Here is a 9,500-nt window from a genome sequence, read left to right as displayed (position 1 = left end):
TGCTGGATAAAAATAGTCATGACAGTGAAATATCATAGAGGAGATTGCGCTGAAATTACTGCTACCGCTGCTTTCCCATCACTTTCGTTATAGTTGGGTCTAACAGGAGATTCATGTGGAGGTGCCGGTTACTGGTCCGATTAATCAGCTGGAGGTTACGTATTCATTACAAAACCTCAAGCAGTTTATGCTGTGAAAAGCTGTCATCCATAGTTAAGTCATCAAGGGGGGATTCTACAAAATCTATACTGAATTAATATGCAAGATACTTTATTATATTACTGTTAGATATAACATGAGACAGATGTAAAAATGAGACAGATGAAGAGAGGAAGGAAGATAGAAAGATATATAGAGAGGGTGTTGAGGGAGATAGAAAGAAAGAGGGAGAGATGAAGGAGAGAGAAATAGGGAGAGGGAGAGAAGAAGGAGAAAAGAGGGAGAGAGAGAAATAGGTAGAGAGAGGGAGAGAAGGAGAGAAATGGGAAGAGAGATACAGAGAGAGGGAGAGAAGAAGGAGAGAAATAGGGAGAGAGCCAGAGAAAGGAAGCAAAGAAGGAGAGAGACAATATAGGGGGTAGAGGGAGAGAAGAAAGAGAGAGAGAACGAGAGAAAGAAATAGGGAGAGACATGAAAAAAGGGAGTTAGGGAAGGAGTGAGATAGAAAGATCAATGAAAAGTGTTAGGGCACAATTCTCTAAAGCTCTCAGTTTTGGTTGCTTTAAGAAGTCTGGTCACTACAGAAAGGTCCCTCAAAAATGTATCTAGATATGCAGGATCTTGATGTGAAGGAGAGACATACATTACATTATGTTAAAAATAACGTTTTTGTGGGATTTCTTTCTGTGATGATGAGTTTTTGAGAAAGAAAGAAATTGAGGGAAAGAGATAGGAAATAGGGGTGGGAGAGTGAAAGAGGAGAGAGAGAGAAAGAGAGAAATGGAGAGAGAAAGGACAAAGGAGAGAAGAAATAGAAAAAGAGGGATGGTGAGAGGGGGGGGAGAAAAGGTGTTGTGGTGGGGGAAGTGAGGGTGGTGAAATGGGTAGAGAGAAAGAGAGGGGTGAGAGAGAAAGAGAGGGAGAGAGGTAAGAGGGGGAGAAAGAAAGAGAGGGGTAAGAGGGGTAGAATGAGAGAGAGGGGTTAGAGGGCGAGAGTTAAAGAGAGGGGTGAGAGGTTGAGAGAAAAAGAATGTGGTGGTGATCGGGGGATAAAGAGAAGGTAGTGAGAGGGTTTGAGAGAAAGAGTGGGTGATGATGGGGGAGAGATGAAGAGTGGTGAGAGGGGCATATAAAAAGAGAGCGTTAGTGAGAGAGGGAGAGAAGGAGAGGGGTGGTGAGAGGGGGATAAAGATAGTGGTGGTAAGAGGGGAGAGAGAGGGAGAGGGTTGATGGTAGGGGGAGAAAGAAATGTATTGAAAGGAGGAAAGAGAGGTGTAGTGAGAGGGGGAAAAGAGAGGGTGGTGAGAGGGGGTAAGAGAGGGGTGGTGAGAGAAGGGGAAAGTAAGGGGTGGTGAGAGGGGGGGAAGAGAGGTGGTGAGAGGAGGAAGAGAGGGTTGGTGACAGGGGGGAAAGAGAGGGGTGGTGAGAGGGGAGAGAGAAGGAGTTGGTTGATGGGAGGGGGAGAAAGAAAGAGAAAGATGCTGAGAGGAGGGGAAAGAGAGGAGGTGAGAGGGGGGAAGATAGGGGTGGTGAAAGGGGGGAAAGACAGGGTGGTGAGAGGGGTGGTGAGAGGGGGGGAAAGAGGAGTGGTGAGAGGGGGGAAAAGAGGGGTGATGAGAGGGCAGAGAGAAGTAGAGGGTTTATGGGAGGGGGGGAAAAGAAAGAGAAATGTGTTGAGAGGAGGGGAAAGAGAGGGTGGGGAGAGGGGGAAAGAAAAGGGTTATGAGAGGGGGAGGAAAGGTGTGGTGAGAGGGGGGAAGAAAGGGATGGGGAGAGGGGGCAAAGACAGGGATGGTGAGAAGGGGGAAGAGAGGGGTGGTGAGAGGGGAGAAAGAGAGGGTTGCTGAGAGGGGGAAGAGAAGGGTGGACAGAAAAGTCAACTATAACGTTAAATTTACTGAAAAACGTACAAAACAGTAGCTATACAATGTATCATTTAGATTCTGAGACAAGGCACAAATAATGACACAGACTGCTGGCATCACTTATCCAATTAAATCCATGCTAATAAAAAGCACAGAAAAGGGTCTGAAATAAGTGTTTTTGTTTTTGTGGATTTAATGTTCCACTAGTATTTCTGCTGTTCTGCTTTTTCAGTAAACTACTATAGTCAATAGGCACCGCAATTACTAAATTGCAACCATTTCTCTGACAATGCAGACATGACAAGGCAAGCTCAGAAAAGCTTTTATGTCACAATGGCTATTTTAACTCTTTTATGGCAGATTATATTTTAGTTGAAAACTTAAGTGAAAATGAATTAAATGGAAAACAAATGCCCTGAACTCTAATGGAAAATTGTATACACAAATATTTGACAAGGTTTTTAACAGGAATAGAATTTAGCTTTGCACAAAATACATTATATTTTATATTCTTTGGAAATATTTTATTTATCCTTTATCATTTGTTAAAACTTAGCTCATTTCCATGAGAGCATACTAAGGTAGACTCAGGAGTGTGCACGTCTGAGCACTATATAGCAGCAGTATTTGCAAAATGTTATACATATAGGGGCCTATCTATCAAGCTCTGTACGGAGCTTGAGGTTCCGTGTTTCTGGCGAGCCTGCAGGCTCGCCAGAAACACCAGTTATGAAGCAGTAGTCTAAAGACCGCTGCTCCATGACCCTGTTCGCCTGCTCTAAGCAGGCGGACAGGAATCGCCGGAATTCAACCCGATCGAGTACAATTGGGTTGGTTGACACCCCCCTGCTGGCGGCCGATTGGCCACGAGTCTGCAGGGGGCGGCGTTGCATATTGCTCTCCGCATTCAGCGATGTCTGTCGGACCTGATCTGCACTGTCAGATCAGGTCCGACAGACATATGATAAATAGGCCTCATAGTGTTCAACACATATCCCGCTTCTGAGTATACCTCAGTATGCCCTGGTGAAAAGTAACTAAAGTGCATGAAAGTATACCCAAAAAGGACGTAATTTAATAATAAAAGAAAATTGGAACATTTAAAAAATAAACACTCTGATTCATAAAACTTTATTTATTTAACTATTTTTACACCCATGTTCCTTTAAAATTTTGTTTCAAGTCAAAGGGGATGGTCAGTAAAATGTCAGCTGACTAAATATACATAGGAACCGCCACATGAGGGAGACACAATCAAATACAAAGGAGAGAAAAAACCTTCACCTTCATTTTAGCTTCAATATCCTACATTTTTGCATAAAACTGTAATTTAACCCTGAGTTAAACTAACATTTATGTCATTATTGTAGCCTCAATGAAACAAAAAACAAGGAAAATATGACTAAGTTGGCTCCAGTACAATATATTTTATTGGTGATACAGAAATAATATTTTTCCAGGGTCCATTACACAGTGGGGTCTTCTTTGGTCTTATAAAATCAATATCATATCTTGTTGCCACCGGTATTTTGCCTAGGAATGGGACCATGGACATTTGGGGACTGTGGTCTAACACAAACACCATCAAGGTCCCCCAACTTGCCCATAATCCTTTGCAGGTGTCTTTCTATCAGCAGATGACACCAATAAAGGATATCCAATGAAGAAATACATTCCATTAGGGTGTTTGCAAGTAGACAGTTACCTATGCGAGACATGGGGCTGATTATCAAAAACTCACCAACATAGAGGTAAATCACTCGAAAACTTTGGATTCTTTTTTTTGAACATTATAATGTAATGTACATGTCAATTCTTTATATCTAGAACCTGCATAGTCAGGAAAGCAGCTCTGTCTATCTATCTATCGAGCACTTATACAGCACAAACTAATCACCCGTGAGGGTCTCAAGGCACTAAGGGAAAGGGGATAGGAGAAGGGGGGAGGGGATGGGCATTCAGTCGAAGAGCCAGGTTTTGAGGTCCTTTTTGAACTTTGTAAGGGAGGTAGATTGTCTGAGGTGCAGCGGGAGGGTGTTCCATGTCTTTGCTGCCATGTGGGAGAAGGATCTTCTGTCCGCTGTGGATTTGCTGATGCGGGGGATGACTGTGAGTGCTTGGTCGGCTGATCGAAGTTGTCTGGCGGGGGTGTAGAAATTTACGCGGTGGTTGAGGTATTTGGGTCCGATGTTGTGTAGGGCCTTGAACGCTTGGGTAAGGAGCTTGAAGGTGATGATCTTGTTGATGGGGAGCCAGTGAAGGTTCCTTAGGTGTTTGGTGATGTGGCATTGGAGAGGGATGTCAAGGATGAGTCTGGCTAAGGCGTTCTGGATACGTTGGGGTCTCTTTTGGAGTTTGATTGTGGAGCCGGCGTAGAGTGTGTTGCTGTAGGGTGACTGTTTTCTTGGTTTTGGTAGGGATCCACTTGAAGATTTTTCTTAGCAGGTGGAGAATGTGGAAGCATGTTGAGGTGATGGCATTGATTTGTCGGTCCATGGAGAGTGAGGAGTCCAGTATGAAGCCTAGATTTTGTGCGTGGTCAGTTGGGTTTGGAGGGTGACCGAGGGCTGTGGGCCACCCGGAGTGGTCACTTGTGGATTTATTGGGTCCGAGGAGGAGGACTTCGGTTTTGTCTATGTTCAGTTTGAGCCGGTTGTCCTTCATCCAGGCAGTGATTGATGTCAGGCCTTCGTGGATGTTCTTTTTGGCAGTGGTGGGATCTCGTGTGAGTTAGATGATTTACTGGGTGTCGTCGGTGTAGGAGACCATGTTGAGGTTGTAGCGTCGTACGATGGCGGCAAGAGGGGCCATGTAGATGTTGAAGAGGGTGGGGTTCAGCGAAGAGCCTTGCGGTACACTGCAGTTGACTGGTGTGGGTTTTGAGGAGAAAGGTGGGAGTCTGACTTTCTGGGTCCTGCCCGTGATGAAGGAGGTGATCCATTCCAGGGCTTTGCTGCGGATGCCGGCGTCGTGTAGGTGGGTGCGGAGGGTGTTGTGGTCAACAGTGTTGAAAGCTGCTGAGAGGTCTAGGAGGATGAGTGCGGCGGTTTCTCCTTAGTCAAGTATGGCACGGATGTCGTCTGTGGCGGCGAGGAGGGCGGTCTCTGTGCTGTGGTTGCTTCTGAAACCGGATTGGGAGTGGTCCAGGGTGTGGTTGGCCTCAATGTGGTTAAGTTACAAGTTGATGGACTTCTCTATGAATTTGGAAGGGAAGGCGAGTAGAGAGATAGGGCGGTAGTTATTCGGGTCCGTGGGGTCTGCCGACGGTTTCATCAGCAGGGGTTTCAGCTCTGCGTGCTTCCAGATATCTGGGAAGGTGCCAGTTTTGATGGTGCAGTTGATAGTGTGGCAGAGTTCAGGGGAAATGGTGTTGCTTGCTTTGTTGAATATGTGTTGGGGGCATGGGTCCGAGGGTGCACCGGAGTGGATGGATTTCATGATTCTGAGGGTGTCATCTGTGGTGACCAGGCTCCAGATAATCCGTGTGTAGTGAGGGGGGTTGAATTTGAGAGGGGTGTTGTTGGGTGTAGGGGAGTGGGTGGTGGAGGTTGAGTTATGAGGCGAGAAACTGTCATCGATGTCGAGGATCTTGCGGTGGAAGCTCTCAGCTAAAATTATCACGAACATCAATAATACTGCATAGTCCTTATGTAGTTGGCAGAGATAGCTTATCTTTAAATGGTGGTTCCATTTGTTTAGAATACAGTCTGCAACAACAAAACCAGTGGGTGTCACATAATGTATCCAAAGGAACAATATCAGATATACGATGAGTTGAAATGTAATGTTCTCACAAACAGATGTCACCAAAAAGGATGTTTTAAACCAAATTGGAAGATCTGAGTCTCCCAGCTAACTCAACATCAGGTGCTCTGATCATTCCAGTGGTGAAGGGGGTGATTGGCTGCAGCCTGGAGAAACGGCTTTAAGTGAGCCGCGAAACGTGTCACTGTTTCTCTTAATCTTTTAAATTATTTTAATTTAAAATTGCTGATTGTTCATATATTGGGACATTTTATAATAAATAAAGCAAATTGGAGCATTTTCAAGTACACAGTGTGGATTGACTTTGTCATTGAAGGGATCAGAGTGCTTGATGTTGAGTTAGCAGGGTGAATCAGCCAATAGGATTTAAGCAGCTCTCATCCTATTGGCTGATTTGAATTTTTCAGCCAATAGGAATGCAACGGTATCCCAATATAAAAGGGGGACCTTGCATTCAAGCTTCAGTGTGCGGTGGTCGATCGCATGAGGAGGACGTTCTGTGTTGGATGTCGCCGCCAATCCTGGACAGCTCCTCTCCGCACCGCCACTGCTCCACGCAACCGGGATGAAGATAGAAGATGCCCCCACGATGGAGGAAGATGTCGCCACCTGGGTGAAGAACTCTCACTGCCTGCATCAAGATGGATGTCCGGACTTCAGGAACTGTGAGTATATTTCCTGGGGTTAGTGCTAGGTCTTTTTTGGGTGGGTTTTTTTTTTAGATTAGGGCTTTTTTATTTTAATGGGCAGTAAAAGAGCTGAATGCCCTTTTAAGGGCAATGCCCATACAAATGCCCCTTTAGGGGCAATAGGTACATTAAGATTTTTTAGAGTTAGGTTTTTTATTTTGGGGGGTTGGTTGGGTTTTACTTTTAGGGGGTACTTAGTATTTTTTTAAGGTAAAAGAGCTTTAGGGCAATGCCCCACAAAAGGCACTTTTAAGGGCTATTGATAGTTTATTGTTAGGTTAGGGGGTGTTTTTATTTTGGGGTGGCTTTTTGTTATTATAGGGCTATTAGATTAGATGTAATTTTCATTATTTTCGATAATTTAGTTTATTATTTTTTGTATTTTTGTTTTTTTACTTTCCGTAATTTTAGCATTTTTATTTCTTGGTAATGTTTTATTTATTTTTCGTGGTGTTAAAGGGCCATAATACCCAAATGTTTAAACACTTGAAAGTGCTGCAGTATAGCTGTAAAAATCTGACTAGAAAATATCTCCTGAACATCTCTATGTAGAAAAGAAAGATATTTTACCTCAAAAGTTCATCAGTAGCCACCTCCCATTGTAAAGGATTTCTAAGCAGCATTTTAGTCCTGGGACAGCTGAAAGGATGAGCCTTGTGAACTCTCATATTATTTCACCAATCAGGTAAAGGAAGCTTACTATGAAATCTCATGAGAGTTAAGTCAAATCTCATGAGATCACAGTAAGAGTTCATGACCTCAACACTGCTGATGCTGATTGGCTGCTGTTCATTTCTTCATTTTTTTTTTTATTTTTACCTGCAGCTGGCAGCAGCTGAGTATAACTTTTTACACAGAACTTACTCTGCTGAGCTGAGGAGATTGTGAGGTAAAATATCTTCCTTTTTTACATAGAGATGCTCAGGTGATATTTTCCTGTCAGCTTTTTACAGTTATACTGCATCAGTTGCAAGTGATTTAGCATATGAGTATTATGTCCCTTTAAGTTTTTTTAAATTTGTAATTTATTTTTTTTCGTAGTGTTAGGTTTTTTTAATCTTGTAATTTAGGTTTTTTTATTTGTAGTTTATTTTATTTTCTTAAAATGTTATGTTAGGTTTATTTATAGTTTCATCAAAGTTTTTTTTTTTTTTAATCTCAAGATAGTTATATGGAAATTAAATTTAAAGTTAGGGGTGTGAGGTTTAGGGGTTAATAGTTTAATTTAGTGGTTTGCGATGTGGGGGCCGCCGGTTTAGGGGTTAATAACTTTAATTAGAATATTTTGGATAAAACGTGTGCTCCTCAAAGATGGTTAAGAATAGAATTAAGAGAATGTATTTGAGAGCTTGAGATAATTGATTTATTGAAAAAAGAAACAAAAGTTTTTTTTATTTTTTCTGACATGGATCTCTGTTGAAAAAAAAAAAAGAAAAGTAAAGGTTCAGATGCTTAATACTGTTATTATGTTGATATATATAAGACGTATTATTTTGTTTATTGCTCTGAAACAATAAACATTATATTAAAAAAAAACTTTAATTAGTGTCGGCGATGTCAGGGGGCAGCGGATTAGGGGTTAATAACTTTAATTAGTGTTGGAGATGTCAGGGGTGGCAGATTAGGGGTTAATAACTTTAATTAGTGTTGGCGATGTAGGGGGCGGCAGATAAGGGGTGTCTATACTAGAGGGTTATGTTAGGGTGTTAGGTTTTAACAAAACTTTCTCTTCCACATAGACATCAATAGGGTTGCGTTACAGTGATCGCCATTCCGCGATCAAAGGTGTTAGTTTTTTTTCTGACACTTTCTCCCCATTGATGTCTATGGGGGTAAGCGTGCACGAGCACTTAAATTCAGACCTTGGGTTTTGTGCGGTATGGAGCTTAACGCACCATACCGCACAACAAGAGAAGGTTTTTCAGAAACTTGTAATGGCAGCATTATGGAAAGTGAGATACCGCTCATTTTTTGCGTTATTTACGCACCCGGTTTAGCGCACAACTTGTAATCTTGGTGAATGATTGCAACAATGTAAGAATGTTATTCATATAGTGCTGCTTACACTTGAGCCTATGACATTATACTGTCATGGAAAGGAGCTAAATTTCAACAAACAATAAAGAAACCAAGAAAAAAAAGGTCAATTTGACAATCAAAGTATTTGCTTTATTTGTATCTGAATCATGAGCATTTAATTTGTTTTCTGTGTCTTTTTAAATTTGAAATCCAAAAAGTTAATTTCATTTTCAGAAATGTATTTAGATTCCCAAAACGAGTAAATACTTTTTCTTTACACTTGTGAAATAAACAGCAAGTGGTCTATATAGTCTATATATAAAATCTGCAACAATTATCAAATCAGAAGACGCATCTCCCACCAACCTAAAATGAGGTTGGCAAACTTCACTTCCATAGCTGTGCCGTGCTTCTTAAGATAATAATTGTTCTCAAGTATAAAGTAGTTTTCAGTTAATAAAAAATGCATGGCTTGCATCAAAAATGTTTCTGGCAATTCATCATAATCAGACTGACAATCCAAAAAATATGAAAATGCCTTCCTTGCAGCAGACTGTTCTATATATGTACACAATGAAGCAGTATCTACTGATACCCATGTAATTCTCTTGTACTCCTTTCAGCATGAGTAATAAGATAAATGCTATAATTATACTTATGTACACATCATTAACCTATCATTGGGCAGTATGTTGGAAGTTCAGGGTTCAGAATATCACATAGTGCACTCCAGTCTCACTGGGTGCAGTGGAAGAACTATAAATTTAAAGGGACAGTATACGCCAATGTTCATATTACTGCATGTAATAGACACTACTATAAAGAATATACACAGATACTGATATAACCATCCAGGATAAAACCTTTTAAATACTTATTTAGAAGATCCCAGTTTAGCACTACTAGTACTGATGAGGTTAGGCTGGGACAACCAGTCAAATGAGCTTGGAAAACAGGAACAGCGGGCACTCCCCCTCCCTTTTATAAGAAGACAGATTACACA

The sequence above is a fragment of the Bombina bombina genome, chromosome 9, assembly GCF_027579735.1.
Source record: "Bombina bombina isolate aBomBom1 chromosome 9, aBomBom1.pri, whole genome shotgun sequence".
Lineage (NCBI taxonomy): Eukaryota > Metazoa > Chordata > Amphibia > Anura > Bombinatoridae > Bombina > Bombina bombina.
The sequence above is the reverse complement of the archived record's forward strand: the minus strand, read 5'-3'. Positions refer to the sequence as shown.